Source organism: Callorhinus ursinus, unplaced genomic scaffold (assembly GCF_003265705.2).
Source record: "Callorhinus ursinus isolate GAN/ISIS: 27379988/994484 unplaced genomic scaffold, GSC_fseal_2.0 scaffold7, whole genome shotgun sequence".
NCBI lineage: Eukaryota > Metazoa > Chordata > Mammalia > Carnivora > Otariidae > Callorhinus > Callorhinus ursinus.
In genome coordinates this window covers 54,053,810-54,079,590 of record NW_027397069.1, presented here as the reverse complement: position 1 = coordinate 54,079,590, position 25,781 = coordinate 54,053,810, and the positions used below count along the sequence as shown (strand labels likewise).

General features: G+C 36.9%; 1 protein-coding gene and 1 long non-coding RNA gene across 6 annotated transcripts in view; one reads left to right on the top strand and one right to left on the bottom strand.

The window, feature by feature from the left end:
- FNDC3A (fibronectin type III domain containing 3A) overlaps positions 1 to 25,781 on the bottom strand; it is a 156,088-nt gene that overhangs the window by 76,777 nt on the left and 53,530 nt on the right. The gene's annotated exons all lie outside the window — the stretch shown is intronic.
- LOC112826700 (uncharacterized) lies at positions 9,966 to 24,907 on the top strand. Its single transcript, XR_003209015.2, has 3 exons — positions 9,966 to 10,028; positions 11,000 to 11,063; positions 24,646 to 24,907. It is a non-coding gene; the product is annotated as an uncharacterized lncRNA (long non-coding RNA).

The following is a 25,781-nucleotide window of genomic DNA, read 5'->3' as shown; positions in this document are numbered from 1 at the left end:
AATTTAAGAAGCAGACTCATTCAACTCAGTGGGTTCAAATCATTAAGACATGAATAGAGTGGGGATGTGAAATATATCTCATTCTACTCCTCTACAAATATATAACCAATTCTTCAAAAGATTGACTATGACTGTGATCCTGACTCTTGCGGCAGTATTAGGGGTACAGGTTCTGGATTAACATCTAAATAACATGTGTTAAGCTCATGCAGCTTAGACTGTAACTGATGCATGTCCATGTAGTCAAGGGACCTAGGAAAGGTCAGTGACATCTGCAACTAATCAAGTTCTCTATGGGAAGACTCCCTTCCTGGGGAGTAACTGACAATGACATATACAAATAATCTCAGGAAGATAAGGGGACCAAAGAATTAGAACCTATAACTTTATGGGCACAAGTCAAACTTTGTTTCTTTTAAATCTCTCTGATTTGCTTGCCCATGTTTTTCCTCTTTCCCTTTTAGGGGCCTTAGTCACCTTGCAGATCTGGCCACATAGCATTTTCTTTTTCTATAATTTCCCTCTTTAGAATATTAAACTAAGGTATCAACTTAATAAAAGTTTTACTTTACATGGCTCATGCCAATAGAAAGCAAATGTGAGGATCATCCTAAAACCAGGTATGTTTTTGGATTGACTGGGTTTGAGAGCAGCTGGATGAAGAGGCTAGATATTAGCTAGAGATTGGGCAACAGAACAGAGATATCTGTGTTCTGATGCAGTATTTCCCAAGTGTTTTGATTTATGTGCCAGTAAAATTTTAAAACAAATTCTGGGGACTCATTAAGGTAATGAGCTTTTTATAAGGCTAAATTATGACATTAAAGGGAAAGAAGGGGGGCGCCTGGATGGCTCAGTTGGTTGAGCAACTGCCTCGGGCTCGGGTTGTGATCCTGGAGTCCCGGGATCGGGTCCCACATCGGGCTCCCTGCTCAGCGGGGAGTCTGCTTCCCTCCCCCCTCTCATTCTCTCTGTCATTCTCTCTCTCAAAAGTAAATAAAATTTAAAAAAAAAAGGGAAAGAAGGAAGAAATTAAGAACAGAAGGAAGTCTAATATATTACCGCATCTTTCACAAAGAATATTTTAACCTCAAAACAGAAGGGACTTCAGAATTTAAAAAAAAGTCTTTAAGTAAATTTAGCCTAATGAAGAGCCGCTACATTATCCTAATTTTTCCCATTTTTTAGACTGGTGAAATGTCCTTAAATCTACAGACAAGGATTTGGGAATAACTCTTAGTAGTAAGAGAAATAAGGATTTGTTTTTGAGGCTGGTTAAGCTCTGGTGATGCAAGAGGGAGAAAATAGAGTAGAGGCAGGATAACCATATTATCACCATCCAATCTAGAACACTCCTAAAAGTGAAAGAACAGCCTAAAAATCATTAGAATTACATAATTTGGAATAATTCCTTATTGATTGACAAATTGCTTTTATTACACTGAAGGACATGAAGAGTTCTATTAAAAATGTTATAAAAATAAAATGCTTTATTAAAAACATGCAAATATATTAAAGAATATTTTATGGACTTCTTTATATTGAATATTTGGATATTAGAGTAGTGTTAACGGAGCAATTACTTAGTACATATCCATGTATTTTAGTCAATCTATGAGCTGTATCTATCTCTTAATTCCGTATCTGTGGTGTATGACTGAAAATTTTTTTTCAATATAGTCTCATTTTTAATTTTTTCATAAAACTGCCTGCAACTGTTATATTTTATGGTTAATAACTTTGAAACTATTGATACCTTCAATTGACTCTTTTCTGTAATATTTTAACACTACAGTATTTATATTCAGAGAATACTCTGATTCTTAGGTGCCATCTGGTAAGCTGGGAGCCAATGCTGCTAAGTAGAGGATATTTTTAATACTATTTTTTTCTTATTGAAATGTGTAAATATTTCACTCCAAATACTTTCAATGGAACTATAATACCTTCAAAATTCTAACAAACAAAACTCACTGAATTGTCTCTATGCTTCTTTTGAATATTTTACCAAATTTAGATTTTTTAAAAAGATTTTATTTATTTATCTGACAGAGAGAGACACAGCGAGAGAGGGAACACAAGCAGGGGGAGTGGGAAAGGGAGAAGCAGGCTTCCCGTGGAGCAGGAAGCCCGATGTGGGGCTCAATCCCAGGACCCTGGGATCATGACCTGAGCCAAAGGTAGACGCTTAGCAACTGAGCCACCCAGGCACCCTAGATTTTTTTTTTAGTTCACTGTTGCCAAAAGGGTTTATTGCAAAATAAAAAAAAGTACTGCCAATATTAAGCAGTTATAGATTTATACAATAAATGACAAAACCATTCAGATCTTTTTCCCCATATATTCTGTGGCAGGGATATTTAGATTTTATTTCCTGCATGTATTTTACATTCATCTAACCTGTATGCTTCCCATTGGTCACCGCCAACCAGTGGCCTCATAATGCCAAGTGGCCAGCAGGGGCAGCAGCATCACATACTTCTTCAGTTGCCACCACTACCAGGAGACTGGAAGATGTTAGCAGACCCTAGCCCTCTATATCTAAGAACACTTTATTTCACTTCTAACTACCTTAATGGCTATCCTTGGACTTGCTTCTGGTAAGGGTCAGAAAAAAGAAACCATTTACTCTGGTTGTTTTTAAGATTTAATCATAGGTTAAAGTGAAAACGAGAGATGGATATACTGCTTGCTAGAGGAAATCATGGCAGAAGCTGGAAATACAAAATGGCAGACAGTCGATTAGATGCATCACAGCTTATATTAATGGAACCACTAATTATACTCTCAAAGTCTGGAACAAATGCTAAACTGGTTAGACAAATGTAAAACTGGGACTGTCCTAGACAAATTGGGACCAATAAAGTCACCCTATTAATAGTAGATGCCTATTTGCTAAAGTCTACAAAACACCTGGTAACATTTGTTCACTTGAGGCAGGCAATTAGCAGAGGACTTGAGTCTAGGAACTTAACAAGTTGGTGATCATAATTTGGGAACAGAATAAGGCAGAGAGTTACAGAAGAAAGAGAAAAGATCAAGGTCATTATTCACTGCTTAGATGTTTAAGGGCTTTTTCCATGAAAATATATTATTCTTTTTTAAGGCTGGATAAAGTAGACTGCTTAAATTAGGGGCCGAAGTAGGATTCAGAATTATGGGTAATTTCATTTATCTGTGTACAGCTAATTGAAAATTTCTATAATTAGATTTGCTAAGCATTTAGATTAGTGATAAGCACACCAAGTAGAAAAAGTCTGAAGAATGACATATCATGGTTAGAATTTATCTTTAGCACTAAGCTAAACTGTATACAGATAAAAAAAACTTGCAGTAGATGTATTTATCAAGTACCTATTTCTAAAGAAGTTATTTTCAGTGTTTTTGTTTAGAAAGCTACAAAGGCTGTGACATTAATGTACATCTATGCTGTGAACACTATTTTTAGTATCAGTCTAATGTGAACAATGATGAATCATTCTTTGTTATTCTAGTAGGAAATAGTGCTTGGGTTTTACTGCAGCACATTAGATTAACTATCTCTCAATAACTGCACACCCACATGCTGACATCACACTGGCAGTGATATGGATCAATGACGCAAATCCTGTCAGGATCAAACATTAAGGCCACAGCGGTTAAAAAAAAAAATGCCCACATGACAGAGCAGACCAGTCATCCAACATGCACAGACTGCATTAAATCAGAATTGCTGATGTTAAAAAGGGTTGTGATAGGTTCTTTTCACATAATTGCTAAGCTTTTTAATTTTAATTATAGATTTCCCACATCATTGACTCTGTATTTATCTTTAAGTTTCCTCACAGCTTCTGTGATTTAAGGTGTGGACCTTTTAAAACACGTCTTAAGGTTCTACCAGCCACATGAGTTATCTGGAAAATGGCCTCTGTAGCCAATCTTTAGACCGATCTTCTGCAGAATATGCCACCATTTATTAAGCTTTTTATATAACATGTTGTGCCTGACAAATAACATTTACATTTAGATTTGCAGCTACACAGAACTACTATATTCTGTGGCCTCACAATTTACTGCTACCTCAGAGTCTCTTTTACACTGTCATCTTCTTTGGGCTTTCACTATTTTTAGTTTTACTGACATCAAAATAATTGCTTTTTTTAATAGATTTTTTTTTTTTTTTTTTTTTACAGACGGATCGGAAAAGATGGTTTATTATGAGTAACTACATATAAGGTTTCAAAATATCTTCTCCCTGCATTAGCCCACCTTGAATTAGAGATCTCCTGTCCCCTAACAGGAACAGAACTTATCTCTGGAGGCTTGCCACAGAATGTTCACATCCTTCTGTATGGTCTTCTGGGAAGAAATTAAGCCTCTACACTTAAACACTAACATTCTTTCTCCTCAAAGACTATCGCTTTCCAGGAGAACTGGAAAGCTGAAGGGAGATGAGAGCTGGAGGTAAGTTTAATAACCTTTTGTTCTATCATCATTAATCTGACATAATCAGACTAACTTGAAAACATGCCAAGGATCCTTTCCCATGCTCTTGGGCACTTGCTTTCATGTTGTTTCCTATGAGAAGTTGTTTTTTTTAAAAGGAAAAGCACAGGTTCTCCCTTATTCTTAGGTTGGTTTGTTTTTTAAAAACTATTAATCAACTGTAAGAAATATTTGGAAGACATAAAAATTACTGAAATAGTTGTCTTTGTGATTCTTTTTGGAGGGTAATCTTTAAATCTAGATTTTTCATAGCAGAAGCCAAATGCTGTTTCATAACTGAAGACACTGCTGTACTTTTTCACTATACATCAACTTTCATCAGGAGAAGACCTGGACTATAAGGTCTTATATCATTTGCTGTTGGCCACTATTTTACCCTACTCATTCCAACCTTCTCAGGGCAAGTCCCCACCAGGTAACATGATCTTAAATGGGAAAAAGGAGATTAAAAACTCACTGTGTTGATGGCTTGCTAAAGACTATGAAGAGAGGATAAAACACCCACAAGAGCAAAGACAGAAATAGAGGCCTCATATCCCTTTCATTCTCTTCAGATTCAAGCATTACCAGACTGGGAAGTAAAAAGTCTTACTTATTAGATCATTTATGATGAGGTTAAGCCGAGAAAGGTAGGAGACAGGGCTTTTCCCAGGCTCTTAGCTTGTGGTCATAAAACATTTTGGAGATATTTAAATTGCAGGTTTGGGACCTTCCTTTTCAACCTTGTCTCTCAGCTATACAGTTTCTCCCCCAAAGCAACCATTCTTTGCTTCTTATAAATCCTTTCAGAGATAGTCTATGCATATAAAAGCAACTATATGTATATTCTTTTAAAAATACAAAGGATAGGGGTACCTGGGTGGCTCAGTTGGTTAAACATCTGCCTTCAGCTCAGGTCATGATCTCAGGGTCCTGGGATCAGCCCAGCATCAGGCTTCTTGCTCAGCGGGGAGTCTGCTTCTCCTTCTCCCCTTGCCACTTCCCCCTGCTCATGTGCCCTCTCTCTCTCTCTCAAATAAATAAATGAAATCTTTATTTAAAAAATACAAATGAGGGCGCCTGGGTGGCTCAGATGGTTAAGCGTCTGCCTTTGGCTCAGGTCATGATCCCAGGGTCCTGGGGTCGAGTCCCGCATCAGGCTCCCTACTCCTTGGGAGCCTGCTTCTCCCTCTGCTTCTCTCTCTCTCTCTCTCTCTCTATCCCTCTGTCTCTCATGAATGAATAAATAAAATCTTTTAAAAAAAATTAAAAAAATTAAAAAAAATAAAAAATACAAATGATAGTATACTATATATACTGTTCTGCACCTTAATAATATAGCTTAGAGATCTTTCCATATTGGTACACATGTAGGGCTGCTTCACTTCTTAATAGCTGCATAGTATTTCACTGTAACAACGTACCATAATTTATTGAACTATTCCCCTATTGATAGGCATTCAAGTTATTTTCAACCTTTTACTATTAAAACAATGCTGAGTATCTTTGTATGAACATCATTTCATAAATGTTTAGTATATCTGTAGTATAAATTATTAGAAGTGGAATTGCTGTATCAAAGAATTTACATTTTCAACATTACCAAATCTGAGTCTGTACTAATTAATATATGTTCTCCTCAACACATCCTTACCAGTAGTTATCAAACTTTTGATATCTGCCAATCTGAAAGGTGAAAACAGTGTCTCAATATAGTTTGGTTTGCATTTTCTTATGAGTTAGGTTGAATATCCATATTAAACATTTAAGAAGACCATTTATTTTTCCTTTTCTGACATCTTGGACTACCATCAGCCCACTGATTCTCAGGCCTGTGGTTTGAACTGAGTTTTACCACCAACTTTTCTGGTTCTCTAGCTTGCAGAAGGCAGATCGTGAAAACTTCTTGGCCTTCATTAACATGTAAGCTAATTGCTATACGAAATCTCTGCTTATATATCCTATGTATATCCTATTGCTTCTGTTTCTCTGGACAATCCTGACTAGTACACATTCCAAGCCGTTCTTATAAGCAAGAGCAATAAAACCAAATGGCATTTTCAACCTTACATGCTCATCATTTCCACCTTTCTACCCAAACCAATTCTTTTTTTCTTCTGTATTATTTAGCATAGTAAAGGGTGCTCTCATTAGCTTTCTGTTCAACTGACTGGGAAAACTGTAAATCATCCTAGTCCATTCTCACCCCCTACACTGAGCCCTCATATCTCATCATTATTACTACTCTTTTTGGTTACTTCCCTGCTTAAAATCCTCAGTGGCTCCCCGTTCCTTTCAGGATAAAACCTAAAAAAATTTTTTAAAGATTTATTATTTATTTGTCAGAGAGAGAGAGAGAGCACAAGCAAGGGGAGTGGCAGGCAGAGGCAGAGGGAGAAACAGGCTCCCCACTGAGCAAGGAGCCCAATATGGCCCTTGATCCCAGGACCCTGGGATTATGATCTGAGCCAAAGGCAGATGCTTAACTGACTGAGTCACCCAGGCATCCCAAAATCTAAAATTTTTGGCATGACATATGAAGGTATTTGTAACAAAGCCTATGTTTCCATTTTTAGTCTCATTTCCAGATACCCCCGTATGTATAATGTTCTCTAATCACTCTTTCTCATCATACCTTTTTGGTCTCCTCTAATGTCTGTGCACTATGCCTCTGTACAGGTGATTCCTTCTGCCTCTAAGATATTTCTCTATTTTTTTCCTCATGGCTAAATTTTCTATTTCTTTACACAACAACTTTTCCTGGAAGCACTCAACGACTATTCCAAGCTGTGTTAGGTTTTCCTTCTCTGGCCTCCCACATATATTTGGGCATACCTAATTCCATCATAGTACATATTTTGCTCTGTTTTAACTGTGGATTACTTGCCCGTTTCCCTTAGTCAGCTGTGAGACAGGGTCTAAGTTTCTCAAATGGCTGTCAAGAATTGAGTTGTCCTTCAGGACAGCAAAAGACATTTAGGGCAAATTCTCTTTCCAGGAAAAGAACACGCATTTAGTTATTCTCTTTTGTGTTCTGGCAAGTGTCTAAGTATGGGAGACTGAGTACAAAAGGGTAAGGAATTCCAATATATTAAGATGCTTAAAAATGTGACAATATCGAAATGATGATCTTTCATTGTAATGATGAAGGGATTTTCCAAAAATGGTGAGAGATTATATGATAAAATGAAGCAGGAGGGGATGTTGAATACAGAGAACTTTGTTGATCCATAGAGAATAAAAACAGGATTTGATTAAAATTTAATCTCTAAAAGTGAATCAACATTTTCAAATGTTAGTGTACAGGTTTTGGGATCAGAATTCTATATTTAAATTATGACTGGCAAACCTCTGGAGACTTAGAGCAATTAATACATTACCTGCAAGAAAATCATCTACCACCACCATTATTATGTTACTGCATGACTCTTATGGTTAATGGCGACGTGTCTGGATGTGCCTTCATATAATACCACAGTCACAGTCCGGGCACAAGCCAAACTTCTGTAGACATAGGAAGGGGCTTTCTAAGAAATGAAATTGTATTGATTGCCATAACAGAGGAAATGAGAATTGTCAGGATGAGTCCTAGATAAGTTCGAAGAGAGAATGATTTTTCCATCTCTCTGTATCTAGGGAAATAGTAAAAATTACATTCAACATGTTGTCATATAAGAAAAGGATGCTTTTGTTTCCTGGGTTACTCTCTGTAGATGGCACAAGCGTTATGTAAATTCATGGTAGTCTCTATAACTTTATATATAAATGTTCTCTGAACATCCTAGCCTTGCCTTATCCCAGCTGTGCTTTGGGCAAAAATTAGAAAGGTTTATGCCTTTGTTAGAATGCTTAATTAACACTTCTCTTGAGTCCAAAATTGTGGTTGTAGCTACTACAAGGTTAAACTAAGGTAAATCTCTGTATTTGTAATTCAGTTGCCCTTCTCACCAGGATATCTTTCTACTGAAGCTAACTTAGAGAGTCTGGTTTTTATTTAATAAGGAAGGTAATCTTTCTAAGACATTCTTTCATAGGGTTAGGAAAATGTATGCAGAACACAAAGTAGGTCTGCAGTAATACTGGTTTCTTTCCCTAGCAGCCCTTCACAAAATGGTTTGGCTAAATAGAGAGGATCCAAACAAATATATCTTCCTCCATAAATACAGTCTGGCTTATACTAATATATTTTTGGGGTTGACAAAATCCTCAACATCTAAAGTTTTTTTGCCCTAGGTTTCTTATATGTCCTTCTGAATGTCAGAATTCTTTAAGTCAGCTCCATATTATATCAAATTTATACATTTCTTCTAGCCCCTTAACTTTCAAAAATTGTCAGACTATTATGTACTTATAAGCTTGGTAGTCCCACGTTTTAGTTTTTACTAATTAAAACATCCACTTATCTGCACCAAAATATATTATATGGTCCACCATTTTCCTTAACGAGCATAAAGCCTCAGCTCTAAAGAAAATAATCTATAAATTTTTAAAAACGAAAGTTGGACTAAATAATTTAAAAGAGGCTAAAACATCACTTATATGATTATTTAAGCAGTTAATATTATAATCAATATTATAACTGATAATTTTGATAGTCAAAATTATCAGATTATATAGAATGTATAAGGAAGAAAAATTCCTGTAACCCTACCATACAGGGAGACAGGCACTTGAAGGAAATGTGCCAAAATTTTTTTGGATGCATATGTATTCATTAAAAGTAGTATTTTTCCTAATTACAAAAAAGCTAATTCTGTTCATATCCTTAATGTATAAAAGATTCAAGTCTTAATTAAATAAAGCCACTAATTAAGAAGAGTTTTTAATGTTCCACTTGGGGAGGTAAAAAGTAAAGAATGGAATGCATCCTTTGAGTGTCCTAACCCCAGGACTGATTTGGGTGCTCCTGCTACAAGCTTCCATAACACCCTTCCTGTTCTTTTCCATCACAGCACTTCTCTCATTATTTTGAATTCCTTAACTATTTGTCTTCCCTAGGAGACTGTAAACTTTGTGAGGGGTGGGGATAAGGTCTATCTTACTTATCACTAAATATTCAGTTTTGCAATAGTTGACTGTACATACTAAATTCATAATAATTTGCTAAATAAAAGAATGAGTTTAAAAAGAACCTCCAAACTATAGTCTAGGGTAAGTAATTTATCAACTCAATTTTCTAAATAATCCACACTACAGTACAATCAGTATTAATGTTTATAATGATTCTCAATTGTTTTCTGTATCTTTTTACCAAGGTTAAATGGGTAAACATTTTCAGTAAAATGACTTGGAAAAAAGCTTTCTGCTTTTCAGTCAATCAGAAAGGTTATTTTTAAAGAACACCCTCTGCTAGGTTCAAGTTTAAAACACACTTTTATGCCTACAGTTATTCACTCTAATATCATCTTCAGCAAAAATATCTTAAAGCCAATTGATGAAGATTTCTTCCCCAAAAGATGAGAAGATAGATATGTGTGTACATGCTCCTGTGTGATTTTTCTAAGAAGAAACAACGTGAACAAAGATATGAAGGTGGTATCAGCAAGAAATATGTAGAGACTAAGGTATCTATTAATCCTGGAATATTTGGAGTGGAAGATTTCTGTAAGTAAAGCTGGAAGTAAAGGTTGGAACCAGGGATGGAGTGCCTAGAAAATTAGGCTAAGGGTTCTAAATTTGGGTCCTAATCAATGTGGGACTAATGTTCTTAAAAGACCATAAAACTACTCAGTTAGGTGTAATACATGCCTAGATGGATTTTCATGACAATTTTTTTATTTTATTTTAAGAATTATTTATTTATTTGACAGAGAGAGAGGCACAGTGAAGACAGGGAACACAAGCAGGGGGAGTGGGAGAGGGAGAAGCAGGCTTCCTGCTGAGCAGGGAGCCCGATGTGGGGCTCGATGTCAGGACCCTGGGATCATGACCTGAGCCGAAGGCAGATGTTTAACCGACTGAGCCACCCAGGCGCCCGTTTCATGACAATTTTTAATCACGTCTGGTTAGGAAGCTCAGTTCTCTAATGTGGCTACAATTTCCCCAGTTCACACGTCTAGTTAGGCAGATTTGATCAAATTGCATTATCTCCATCTCACTTAAGAGGTAATTGCTTCATATAGCTAGTTTTCAACTTATTAGCAAGTGAACTGTCAAGATAGATATTTCAAATCCAGAATGTACTAATTGCTCTCAACTTCTGAATGGTAGTAAGGTTCTGCTATAAATAGTCACCAATGAAAACTGATATGGCCTAAAACGTAGTTACAATACTGTGCACATGCAATGACAAGAAAAGTGGAATGACCTTTTACTATTAATTACTATAAAATATATTTGAAAGGGGATGCCTCTGCCTCTGTCTCTCATGAATAAATAAAATCTTAAAAAATATATATATTTGAATGTATCAAACATTTAAAAATACCTAATGTAATTTAATCATATATATATGTATGTCATATATATATGTCTGACATGGCCTCCTTTGGGCCAAAATCTTGTGATAAAGTTCAAAAATCTAATCTTGTTGCAGGACAAAGAATAAGAATAGAGAGACACCAATCCCAGAGGGACAGGTGAAATGTTGCTGAGCAAAGGTAAATAAATATTTTTTGAGTAAAAAGAAAGAAGGGAGGTAGAAGTTTCTTATATACAGCCTTGTTTTATTTGTTTAAAATGTTATTTTTAATAGGAAGTACATTTACAAGATTCAAAAAATGAAAAATATAAAAAAGTATAGAGAGGAAACTTTCATTCCATCCTTGTTCCCCATTTCATGCACTACCACCCCTTAAATAAACACTATAATTACTTTTGGAAGATCCTTCAAGATTTATTATTATTTTTTGTACTCTGTGACATTTATTCTTTACCTTCCAGTATTGTTTTCAAATAAGCTATGGCCAATGAGAATGTGATCTGTACAATCTCCAGGGTGTGTCTTTAAAGAAAGAGGGTATACCTCAAGTCTCTCCTCTTCCCCTTTTCCACTTTGTCTGGGACGTAGACATGGTGGTGAGCCATCTTGATTCATGCAGATGAGCACAATATCCTAGGGATGGCAGGCCAAGCAAGAAGTAACTTGGGTCCCTGTATTACCTTTGGGGCAGAGAACTCCATAAAAGCATGAACTGCTTACCTGTGAACTATAATTCATGAGAGAAAAAAAGTTCATATTATTTTCCTTAGTTTTCAACTGCTGTGAAACATTAGCACAAATTTAGTGGTTTTAAAAAACACCCATTTATTAGTTCACAGTCCTGTAGTTCAGAAGTCTGGGCATAGTGTGACTGGGTTCTCTGTTAAGGATTCAAAGTAAAAATCAAAATGTTGGCTAGGGTGTGTTCTCATCTGGAGGTTGGAGTCCTCTTCCAAACTCACATGGTTGTGGCAGAATTAGATTCTTGTGGCTGTAGGACTAAGACCCTCATTTCATTGCTGGCTGTCAGCTGGAAGCCACTCTCAGGTTGAGGCCACCCACATTCTTTGCTACATGGCAAATCTCCTTCCCAAATCTCTTACTTCTAGAAGAGCCCAGTCCCTTTTTATGGGCTCATCTGATTAGGTGAGGTTCAGCCCAGATCATCTCTCTTTTCTTGAAAGTCAACTGCACTGCTGACTTTTATAATATAACCTAATTATGGAAGTAAAATTCATCATATTCATGGTCCCAGGGATTACATTTGGTGTGTACAACAGGGGGCACTGACCTTAAGGGCCATCTTAGAATTCTGCCTACCATATCATTTAAACTCTGCCTTCAGGTATCTTCTACACTTTTTTTTCTTTTTTGTAAAAATGAAAATAAATTTTTAATACTTATTTTTTGAAAATTGTGGCTAAAATATAGATCAATTTTTTTCATTGTTCTGTATTTCTATGTTTTCTTTTTTTTAATTTTTTTAAATTTTATTTTATTATGTTGTTAGTCACCATACATTACATCATTAGTTTTTGATGTAGTGTTCCATGATTCATTATTTGAGTGTAACACCCAGTGCTCCATGCAATACGTGCCCTCCTTAATACCTATCACTGGGCTAACCCATCCCCTAACTCCCTCCCCTCTAAAACCCTCAGTTTGTTTCTCAGAGTCCATAGTCTCTCATGGTTCGTCTCCCCCTCCGATTCACCCCTTCATTTTTCCCTTCCTACTATCTTCTTTTTTTTTTTAACATACAAATGTATTGTTTCAGAGGTACAGGTCTGTGATTCATCAGTCTTACACAATACACAGCACTCACCATAGCACATACCCTCCCCAATGTCTATCACCCAGCCACCCCATCCCTCCCACCCCCCACCACTCCAGCAACCCTCAGTTTGTTTCCTGAGATTAAGAATTCCTCATATCAGTGAGATCATATGATATTTGTTTTTCTTTTCTCTGATTGACTTATTTCGCTTAGATAATACCCTCTAGTTCCAACTACATCATTGCAAATGGCAAGATTTCGTTATTTTTTTTAATGGCTGCATAGTATTCCAAGAATATAGATAAAATTAACTATTTAAACTATTTTCAAGTGCACAGCTTAGGGGCATTAAGACTACTGTTGTGCAATAGTTACCACCATTGGGAAAAAAAATAATTACCTCCATCCATCTCTAGAACTTTTGTTATCTTTCAAAACTGAAACTTTGTACTCATTAAACAGTAACTCCTCATTTCCCCCCTGGTCCCCTAGCAATCACCATTCTACTTTCTGTCTCTATGAATCTGACTAAGAGAAATTATACAGCATTTGTCCTCTTGTGACTGGCTTATTTCACTTATATGCTACATTCTTTTGAACTCATATCTTTTTTTTTTTTAAAGATTTTCTTTTATTTGACAGAGAAAGACACAGCAAGAGAGGGAACACAAGCAGGGTGAGTGGGAGAGGGAGAAGCAGGCTTCCCGCTGAGTAGGGAGCCCGATACGGGGCCTGATCCCAGGACCCTGGGATCATGACCTGAGCCAAAGGCAGATGCTTAACGACTGAGCCACCCAGGCGCCCCAAACTCATATCTTAATATATATCAGGGGCGCCTGGGTGGCTCAGTTGGTTAAGCGACTGCCTTCGGCTCAGGTCATGATCCTGGAGTCCCAGGATCGAGTCCTGCATCGGGCTCCCTGCTCAGCAGGGAGTCTGCTTCTCCCTCTGACCCTCCCCCCTCTCATGCTCTCTCTCTCTCTCTATCTCATTCTCTCTCTCAAATAAATAAATAAAATCTTAAAAAAATATATATATATATCAAAAAAGATTGAGGAGGAGTTGCCAGGGATATAGGAAAAAAATCAGGAGAATATGTAAACTATAAAAGAAAAAGTCAAGAGAAGAGTGTTCCGAGGAGGAGGGAATATTATACTGTGTCAAATCCTGAGGGAGAGGTTAAGTTTGATGAGAACCAAGCCCACTCATATCAGCAATACAGATCAGAGGTTGCTGGTGACCTTCACAAAGTGTGACACAGTAATTCTCTAGAGGTATTTTGTGAATCACCATGGTTACTACCCGTTGTGGATTATTTTCCCATGCTATGAGAATTCTGAAGTCAAGCAAAAATGTACAAAGCTAAATGAAATCAATATAGCCCAAACACAATTCCTTTGGCCTCAGTTTTCAAGTCATTTCATGATGAAATGAGATTTTAAAAAAGTATTTCAGGGAAAAATATGGGTAGTACAAAAAAATAAGAGATTACTTATATGTTGCACATAATTATCGACTGAGGTCATTTATTCAATTAACAAATATTTACTGAGTGCCTACATAGTGCCAGGAATAGACTTCATTATAATTACATATTTCCTTGTTTCAGATATTAAAGGTTAAAAATGTTACAATATTAAAGATATTTGAATGTTCAGTAAAGACAGTATGTCTGTTAGGCTAACTTTAACCTAAGCAAATAAGTAATGATGCTAATTCTAACCGAAGGCCAATGAAAATTTGATTCTAATAAAAATCCAATCATATGATGATCCAGAGAAAAGAAAGTATTTGAGATATTAAGATAGCAAAATTTTTCTTCTATAGAAAGCACATTATTTCTAATTTTCTATTACCTGGAATGTAGTAAATACTTTTAAACAAAAAATTAAATGGTCATTTAATTTTAAAAAACCAACCTACCTCTCCCTCATGAAAGCACGTTACCATTTTCTTTTACTTAGACATATTGACTGTACAGCCATTTATATATTAAAAGGTAGCTTTAAAAATCAAACTAAACAGAAACTGTTCTAGATATGTCATTCTGAAGAGTTTAAGATCTGCTTAATGATTCTTTAGCTCTTCTTCTATTTCTGACTCTAATTATTTAAAGCATCCAAATTCATTTTTCATTCTTGCCTTTAAAATTGTCTAATCTTTCCATCATGAGCCAATCTGGTTTTCTTATCTTCCTCATTTTCCACCTCACAATCTACCTTTAATAAGTGGCTTCTTTCCTAAAAGGAAAATCAGGGTCACTTGAAGGAGAGAGAACTGCACCTAAAATAAACATCTTATATCCATATTTCTGTGTATTTAATAAAATACCACTTTGTGAGACCAGTTCAGAGAAGGCATAGATCCTGATAGAATCTTTTTATATTTGTCACTATTTTATATTGGTCACTAACCAATATAAAAAGTATCAGAATGCAACATGTTTATAAACACTGAAAAGTTAATACAAACTATTTGTATTTCTGGGTCTTAATTTCCTTTTGTCATTACCCATTAAAACTTTTTATTTATTTATTTATTTGAGAGAGAGAGAGAATGAGAGAGCGAGCACATGAGAGGGGGGAGGGTCAGAGAGAGAAGCAGACTCCCTGCCGAGCAGGGAGCCCGATGCGGGACTCGATCCAGGGACTCCAGGATCATGACCTGAGCCGAAGGCAGTCGCTTAACGAACTGAGCCACCCAGGCGCCCCCCATTAAAACATTTTTAATCAAGATTTTGTCACATATTTTATCAGAACTCACTAAACTGGTTTAGATTTTCTACTTCCAGGAGAATATAACAGTGATATTTTATTCATTAGGAACATAAACAATCGAGGACAACTGAATTTGCCTATATTTTCCTTTTTGGCATAAATGTTGCAATTTTCTCTTAACTAAGTCATATATAATAAAGTTTCTCTCAAAAAGTAGCACTAAATAGGTTTTAGGGACAACCTGGGACTATTACACAATGTACTCAGGATGAGTCATAGTCATTCACTGAACCTAAGATGGGCTGAATTAATGAATGGATGACCTGCCATGATTCATTTTCACAAACAAGACTCATTAATGTTTCAAAACTAGTATTTTAAGCCTCTCTACTAGAACTGATGTTTTTTTCATCCTGGGGGAGGAATTATAAAGGGCAAAGTCTTTAATATAATAATGTGATTTTCCACCAGTATGAAAAATAGTCACCTATGCTTTAGAGCATTTTCTAAGAGTGGTTAAGATTTTCTAAGTAATACATAAAGGACCTACCTTTCCATGGTTTAGTTTGCTGAACTGTAAAATAATGCATACTCATATGGGAATAAGAATCTACTACATATGGGGAGCGCCTGAGTGGCTCAGTTGGTTAAGCATCTACCTTCGTAGTCCCCGTGGTCTCAGAGTCCTGGGATGGAGACCCACAGCGGGCTCCCTGATCAGCAGGGAGTCTGCTTCTCCCTCCCCCTTTCCTTCTGTGGGCTCTCTCTCTTTCATAAATAAATAAATAAAATCTTAAAAAAGAATCTACTACATATGGTTTCTACTTGAGTTATTTATAATTTACATAGAACCTAAAGAACTTGGTTAAGTTCAGTCAGATTTGTAGAGATGGAAAGTCAATGGGCCAAAGATAGTAAGTGGTCTTATAAAAAAACTCTTGGAATATTGATCTATTATTAAAATATATTTAAAATATAGCATATTAGCAGAGTTAAAAATACCTAAAAACTTGAAAGCTGATGGAAATTTATTGAATCAAATTTGCACTTGCCCAGCCTCATTTCCCATATGTGCAAAATCATGATCAGAATTTAAGTAATCTACCCAAACCTACAGAATCATAAAATTTTAGACTTGGGAAGAACTTTAAAAGGCATCAACTCCAACCATCCACTCAAAAGAAATTAAACCTCTCGAATAGCACCATCAAGTGAAGAGCCAGCATATGCATTACTACCTACAAAGATGGATAAGAACTGATCACTCCTGAGACTTTTTGACAGTTGTTTATTACAAAGTTGTTCCTCATACTGAGCTAAATCTGTTTTCCTATAACTTCCACCCCAATGTTCCTAAAACCCAGGCTGATTTACTCCCAGACCTGTGCTTTTACAACGCACCATTAATTCATTCACATACCTTGTTATTTCTTTGAAGTTCTAATGTTGTGAATTTAGGAAGAAAAGTTATAGGTCCATTCTGTGTGTTTGGTGCACAGAATATGAAACCTCTTTTTATGTTGGAGGAGTCACCTTGGTGCAAGGGTAAAGAACACTGGTCCTATGGGTGCTGATAACTTAGAAGGTGGGGTAGCACAAGATTCTTGTTGCAGAAGTGGCATCTGTGCTGTAAGCAGGTAATAGAGTTCTTCATGATGCTAATTATCCTAACTGTACCAGGATACTGAAAACAATAGACATTTAACTTCTAACAAATTTCAGAGGTATTTTTAATATCAAATGCCTGACATATCCAACAAGAGTCATGGGGGCTGAGGTATAGTTTGTATACATGTCTTGGGGATTCCAGGATATCACAGCAAATCAACTAGGAGTCCTACTTGCATAACCACTCCATCTTCCTCTTTCCTCCGCCACAAATACATTCTGAGAGATGGGCTTTGGGCTTTGATTAGATCTGATGGGCATAAGGGATTCAGACAAGAACACAAAGAAGAACAAGGCCAGGCACTCCAACTTTTAGGGGGCAGAGAATGGACTCTTAGATAAGAGTTGGGATTAATGGGATACAGGGCTTATAGGTATTTAATAAAACACTGTATTTATTAAAGACCTCAAAAATCATCTGGATCAGTTCAGGAGACTTGCTAAAAAATGCTCTGCAAAGGAGATCACAAATATGAAAGAGCAGACTAACTGCAACGAAGATAGACACTTGGTCATACTCACCATGATCCCAGAACACACAGAAAAGGACAGAGTGGAACTTACTGGTTGGGACTAACCTTCCCTTAACTTCAAAAACCCTATAATGGGAGGAAGAGTCAGATGAGGGCATGAGGAGACAAGGTAAAAACAGAAAAGCAGTGATGAACAGCAGCAACATGGAGAGAAGAAAAAAGGGAACAGAAGTGTCAATAATAACTGCCCCAGGAGAAACAGTGCTAATCACTTCTTGAATGAGTTGACAGTAAAAGAAACAAGAGTCAAATAATACCCACTGGGGTTTCCCATGCAGAATGGAAAGCAACATCAGCAGCAACAATGGTGAGAAAATATCAGTAACTACTGAGAAGCTGCTCACAGCCACCTGAAGCAAAAAGGAAAACAGCAGGACTTGGAGGGGGAGCTTGATGTCACATACTAACTCTAGTGGGTGAAGGGCCTCAGAGTCAACACACTCTGAGACTGTTCTGTTACTGGATTTCCCTATGTAAGTAAGGTGAGATACGAGAAAGCAAAGGTTAATACTTCTCAACAAACCTGAATTCACCTTGACACTTTTTCTACACATAGGATTCAGATCGTAAGAAAATAAGCAGAAATCCAGGATGGTCAAATGATCAGATTCCTGGCATTATCTTTGATTCACTATTTACATATTTAAGTTAACATGTCTATGTTACTCTACAATCTCAACTGGTGTTCATATGAACATATGAAGACTCTGAGGCACTAAATACCCCTAAGTATAAAAGTATATTTTTAGTATATAATAGTTAGCAAGGCAAACGAGTATACCAATATACTTAAAAATATTTTAGCATTTAATTTCAATAAATATTGACAGCATGCCTACTAACTTAAAGGCATTATTTTAGCACAGAGAATCAGAAATGGAAAAGAGACAATTACTATCATTAAGGAAACCAAAGAGAAGGAAGCTAATAATCCCTGAACCCTTGACTTAAGCAAGGTTTTACGTACCAAGACAAAGACAGCATCATTGTTCCTGCTCTTATAAAATTCAGAAGGTTGGTGCAAGTGTCTCTTTCAAGTGTTTATTTCATTAAGAATGAAGATTAATAAATTAACTAATTGGCATCCTGTTCACAGGTCTGTTTTGAGGAATAACCATTCATTAGCTCAACTACTCTATGAAATATGCCCATGCACAGATATCGTTGTTAAACTGAAGACTCTCAGCTGGTGTACTCATTCCAAGAATTAACTAAAGAGATCTCAGTTTAATTAACAAGTAATTTTGGAATCAAAGAATCTTTAGTTAGAATACATATTGGAGTTTACCTAATCAATCTTCTTTTCTATGCAAGGATTACTTTCACAGTACCACTCAGCCAGTGCATGAGCACATACAGTGACAGGACTCAGGTACAATAAAGCAATGACTCCATTTTTATGGCGCCATAAATGTTCAACAGTTCTTCCCTGTCAAAATTTGTTTCCCTGCAACTCTTACCTGTTAGTCTAAATTTTGCCTTCTAAAGGTGCAGAGAACAGTATCTTTAAGTCATAGCTGTCTTCCAGGTTAAACATCTTTTCAAGTATTTTTATAGTCTTTTACAAGAATAATTTCTTGACTCTATGCTCTCCTATTACCCTCCCAGGTTCAATCTCTGTCAATACTTCTTTCAAATATGTTAAAAGGATACCATCTAACCAGAGTAATATGCCATCTGTTTTGAACTTATATTTTTGTTTTTGCAGTCTAAGATTTCATTTGTTTTCACATTTGCAAACAAGATTCAATATGTGACTCATATTTAGCTCTAGTTCTACTAAAATAAACAAGTTCTATTCATAAAGTTAAGTCTTCCTTTCTTGCACTGTAATGGATACTGTCGTTTGTTTTGGTGCACAGAATATGAAACCTCTTTTTATGTTGGAGGAGTCACCTTGGTGCAAGGGTAAAGAACACTGGTCCTATGGGTGCTGATAACTTAGAAGGTGGGGTAGCACAAGATTCTTGTTGCAGAAGTGGCATCTGTGCTGTAAGCAGGTAATAGAGTTCTTAGTGAAGAAAGGGCACAGGTATAATCTTGGCACTGATGATGCCTTTCTAATCAGGTTTTACAGCATGGTTTGGGGGCATTGTTTCTGAAGCTTAGCCTTGAGTCTAGTTCTCTAGTCCTCCCAAAGATTCTGTGAGACACAGAATATCATTTTCTGAATCATTCCCAAAAAATTTGAATCAATTACAGGTTTATAAAAGAAAAAGTTCCATGTCCAGCTGGCACAAAGAACTTTCTTCCTGAACCATTTGAAAGAAAGATGCTGACATGATGACCCAGCAATTATGGAATACTTTAGTATATGCATTTCCTATAAACCAGGACATTCTCTGATATAACAACACAACCATCAAAACCAAGAAATTAACACTGATACCTTATTACTATCTGTTAGGGATTGAATTGTATCTCCTAAAAAAGATATGCTTAAGTACCAGTACTTCAGAATACTTTATTTGGGAATGGCGTCACCGCAAATAAAATTAGTTAAGATGAAAGATGAAGTCATGTTGGAGTAGAGTGGCCCCTTAATCCATTATGGTATCCTTATATGAAGATGGGCATGTGAACGCACAGAGAGACAGGGAGAATGCTATGTGACCCTGGAAACAGATTAAAGCAATGCCTTTATGAGCCAAGAAATTACAAGGATTGCTGGTCATCACCAGCAAGTAGGAGAGAGGCATGAATTCTCCCTCAGAAGGATCAATCCTACTATTCCTGTCCTGGCAAAGTTGTCCTAACTCTACTCTGTCTCCCAGCACAGATGGCCGTATCCTACTCAGGCTCCAACTCCCCCTGTTGAGCCTGCTCCACCTCCCCCCCACCACAACCCTCTACGTAGATGTCCTTCTCTCCTTGGCTCCACGTCATCACATACAAGCTCTAACACCCTGTGCTGGACTACCCACTCCACTTTTGTGTATATTCTTTTTTTACTGCATTTGGGCTCTGACTCCCCATACCAGGCCATTCTACCCCTCAGTCCACCATGTGGACTACCTCCTTACCCTGCTTGGGCTCTGATAATCCACACCAGGCTATTCCTCTATGGGGATGCCCTCCTCACCCCACTCTGGTTCTCATTTCCTATGCTAGGCTTGTCTGCCACGTGTGGATGGGGACTTCCTTGGGCTCTGTATCTCCTACTATGCCAGAGGGATACCCTCCTCACCATGCTCAGGATCTGATTCTCCTTGCTGGACCCAACCCCTACCTCCCATGTAGATATCCTCCTTGCCTCAATTTGAGCTCTGACACCTCAAACCAAGTCACCTCCTATCCCATAAATGCCCTCACACTGCTGGGTTCTGACTCTTCTTGATGATTGCCTCTACTGTATGGACACTTTCATCACCTTGCTGGGGCTATGACACCCCATGCCAGGCTGTCACTCTGTGGAGGTCCTCCACACTCAGCAGCAGGCTGTTCTCTGTATGGATGTCTTTTTTACCTGACTCAGGCTTTGACTATCTCCTAAGGACCACCTCCAGCATGTGAATGGTCTGACCCTACTGGAGCGCTAACAACACATGTCAGCCTACCCCTCCCCACAGATGACCTCTCACTTTGTTTGAGCTCTGACTCCTTACATCAGGATGTCTTCACATGTAGGTACTCTCACCTTTTTCTGGCACTGATTCCCTACACTGGGCTGCCCAACCGTACTGGTGACTTCTTTATCCTGCTGAGATTCTTACACCTTACACCAGGCCACCCCTTCTTGATGATACTCTCATTAGCTTGCTTAGACTCTGAGTCCCTATACCAGGACACCTTGCTGTGTGAATTCTCTCCTCACTCTGGGTTCTGACTCTCTGAATTAGGCTCTTCTCCTATGTGATGAACTCCTTACCCAATTTACACTCTGACATCGCACTCTGGAGGACTGCAGCTCATCTCCCCCACTCCTATCAATGCAGTGTTGCTACAGACTAAATGTATTCCCCCCAAACTCATACACTGAAATCCTAATCCCAATGTGATGTTATTAGGAGGTAGGGCCATTGGGAGATGATGAAATCATGGAGTGGAGCCCTCATAAATGGGATTAGTGCTCTTGTAAAAGAAAACCCAGAGGGCTCCCTTGCCCCTTCCTCCAGGATACAGCAAAAAGTCAGTAGTCTACAACCTGAAAGAGTGCTCTCACCAGAACCCAACCATGCTGGCACTGTGATCTTGAACTTCCAGGCTCCAGAATAGTGAAAAATAAATTTCTGTTGTTTATAAGTCACCCAGTCCCTGGTATACTGTTATGGCAACCTTATGAACTATGACAGGTGTCTATATTGTTTTGTACCACCTAATGGCTTTAGGACTGAACTATCATGCAGGAAAGAAGAGGAAGAGTCTCAATATCATCTTAAGAAATTCCTTTTGTGTTTAATAGACAAGAGTCTGTTTCAAAAAGGAACTCTGAGTAATACACATCTGTACATTGCCGGGGCAACTAAATTTCAAACCAAAATGTAAAACTTTGTATTTATTCCTATTAGATTTATCCTGTTGGGTTTTTTTTTTTAAAGATTTTATTTATTTATTTATTTGAGAGAGAGAGAGAGAGAGAGAGAGAGAGAGAGAGAGAGAGAGAGAAAGAAACAGCATGAGAGGGGAAAGGGTCAGAGGGAGAAGCAGGCTCCCCGCTGAGCCGGGAGCCTGATGTGGGACTCGATCCCAGGACTCCGGGATCATGACCTGAGCCGAAGGCAGTTGCTTAACCAACTGAGCCACCCAGGCGCCCTATCCTGTTGGTTTTGACCTATAATTTCAATATATTCTGATCTCTTGAGCTTGATATTTATTGTTATTAATTGTCCTTGGTAACTTTCTGACACCTGAAAATCTTATAAACATGCCATTTGTGTCAAAGCTTTGGACTAAAGAAAGACAGGGGTACCTGGGTGGCTCAGTCAGTTAAGCATCTATCTTTGGTTCAGGTCATGATTTCCTGGGGTAGAGCCCTGAGTCAGGCTCCCTGCTCTGAAAGATGAAGTCCCCACCTGCTCAGTGGGGAATCTGCTTCTCCCTCTCCATCTGCCCCTCCTCCTGCTCGTGCTCTCTCTCTCTCTCAAATAAATAAAACCTTTAAAAAAAAGACTGCTAAAAGAAAGAAAGTCAGTCAAGGAGAGCCCTAGAAGACAAAGTCCTGGATAATACAACATAAGACAAAGCTTTACTGGCAATGGGCCAGTAACCTAATTTCATTTCATCTTAAAGATACATAGGATATATAAAGATATATAAGAAAGTCTGTCAAGTAAGTTTGAGGAAATAAAGAGTGCCAGCTTACACACTTGTCTTTTACTGAATACTGAATGAATGAATGGATGACAAATATAAGGTCTTCACTGTTGTTGAAATGTTAATTGTGAAAGCAATGTTGCAAAATATATCATTAAAATGTAGATCTGGTTAATACATGATCAGCATAATTAGGAGTTACATGTCTGATGCAGGTCTTGGGTTCTATGATTGCACAGATATAAATAGTATGCCCAAAAAGGCATAGTATAATAATCTCTATGATTAATTATGTTCCAAATTCTATATGATGGACACACACACACACCGTATTTACACAAACAAGTGTAAGACAGGATGTAAAAATAATCACTAAATTGATTACTATAACCTGATTGATATAATAGTACATGATAGAGCTGGAACTCAAAGGCAGGTACCATGTGCTTAACTACTCTCCTATTAGGTTAATAAAATTAAACAATCATCAATATTGTTGCTTATCTTCCTAAAATATGTAATTTGAAGGGACCAGAGCATATAAAATTTAGGCACTTCTGGTCTGTATATTCTTTTCACTTTTTTATAACTTTCTTTTGCATAGAGTAGCATGGAATCACAGCAAAGTAGAAGTTCCCTAACAATGCAAAGCCACTAGATATTTAATTATTAAATTCTTATTTAGTCCTACTTATTCTTTTTGAGGAGTCATAAAAGAAAAAAAAAGTGAGCCATACCTGCCTTTCAAGAAGGAGTGTTTTTAGAGAAAACCATTTGCCTACATATATTTCATTTGCTTGGCATGTAGAAAATGGTCAAGAAACATTAGTATTTTCTCTTCCTCATTCAACTTAATTAAACACTCTCTATGTAAAACATATGTAAAACGTAATTTCTGCCCTCATTTATTTCTGTATGGGCATCAAGAAGTAGGTGAGGAGAAAAACTGAAAAAAAGACCTTTTCTGCAAACACTTTACAGAACAGATGATGTCTGAGGGATAGGTACCAATTTATCACCATTAAAAGCCAGCTCTACAACAGGGATCTTAAAGAGTTTACCACATACTCTCTATGAAATATGCTTCCAGGACCTTCCCAGTAACCGAAATTCAGAAAACTTGCCTAATTCTCTATTCTTCATACTTCCCCACAAAACAAAACTAAGAAGGGCAGTCTTTAGCACATATTACAAAAATTTATTAATATTAAACCTGAAGATTTACTCATTCAATATATTTTTACTTTCCTACATACAATTACCAGGCAAGGATGAATTTTCATAATATCTATCATCATACAAAACAATCTGTTGAAATGCTATTAAAGCACTTCACGAAGAAAACATAAAAACATCAAATTGTTAGATCAGTGTCAAAATACCTTTTAACAGAAAAAAGATTCAAGATCATACTTTGATTTCAAAAGAAATAATGTGTTTGTGCTGAAAGCAGTAATGGCTGAGGATGGCAAAAATGAGGTATGGGTCAGAATCATGCAGTATAAATAAACCTAACCAATGAGGAGAATGGCAACTGGAAAGTTGTAAAAGGCAGGGAACTATACTTTTAGATATTTAAGAGTGGTGTAGGATCTAAAAGGACATGAAATAAGGTAAGGAGTAAAGGAAGACAGACATTAGATTCTGGATAAGACTCAGAAAAAATGCCATGGAACAATAAAAAAATGATCAAATCCAATGAACAAAGTATATCCTTTTCATTATACATATGAAACATATTTTGAAAAACAAATATTGAAAAGTCTTGTTTTTGGCTCCTAACTATTTATTTCCTTCTTTTTTTTTTTTTAGGGGTGGAAGAAGAGAGAAGCTCAGCACTGCATTTAGAAGAATATTTGTTCCATTTTACTGGAAGGAAAACAACGCCAATCTTTTTATTTTTATTTCTTAATTAATTTTTTAAATTATGTTCAGTTAGCCAGCATATAGTACATCATAAAGACATCGCCAATCTTTCCAAACTGTAAACTAGATGTTAACTCTCCGGTGTAATCTCCTTCAATGGCTCTTCCTTACCTTTGCAATAAAGTTAAAGTTTTAGTATGACAGTCAAGCCATTTCAAGATCTGTCTACATTTTTAGATTCATCTCCATCTATATCCCCTTTATATAACCTTTTTTTTTTTTAGCAATTCTGATCTCTTTGCAGTTATTCAAAAAAGTTAAGCTATTCTCTCCTTCTGTTGCTTTTGTATACTGTTTCCTCTGTCTAAAATGCTTCCTTGAGATCCTTTTGTCATTTGCTAATGTCCTTAAAGACAGGTCACATATACTTTCCCCTTGACAGATTTTCTTCCTGACATATCACTCTGCATCACGGTAACCCTCCTATGCTTCCACAACACCCTGTGCATATCTCTAGTAGTTCTTTTTATACTGTAATACAATTGTTAATTTCCTCCCTTTCTTCCCTACTACTCTGTGTTTTTGAATGACAGGAACTGTGTCTTAGTTTTCTTTGAATCCCCAATAGCTGGCAGAGTATACCTCAGGAGACACTTAGTAAATTCAAGAAAAAAAAAGTAACAATTTGTCTTTCCAAGAAGTATGTTATAGTAGAAAAAGTATTATATTGAGCTCTGCCCATAACTAGCTATAACTCACAAATTATGAACTTCAATTAAATAAGGGGATCATCTAGATCTCTAAAGTTCCCTGTGATTTCTGTCAACCTAGTTTCTGTTTTATAAATTCTTTGCAGATAATAAAACTCCTTTAAAAAGAATAGTCTTTATTTCAAATATTTACTAATTTACACTGGATTTATCTCAGTTTTCAGGTTTTACTACTGAGGTTTTCTTTATTGGTCACAGTGGCTGTGAAGAGAAAAGTTTTCCTAACTTGATAGCCTTAGAGCCAAGGATCCTATTTTACTCTGAGCCTCACTGGCATATGATTTTCCTCCCTTAAGACTTTGTTATCTGTTG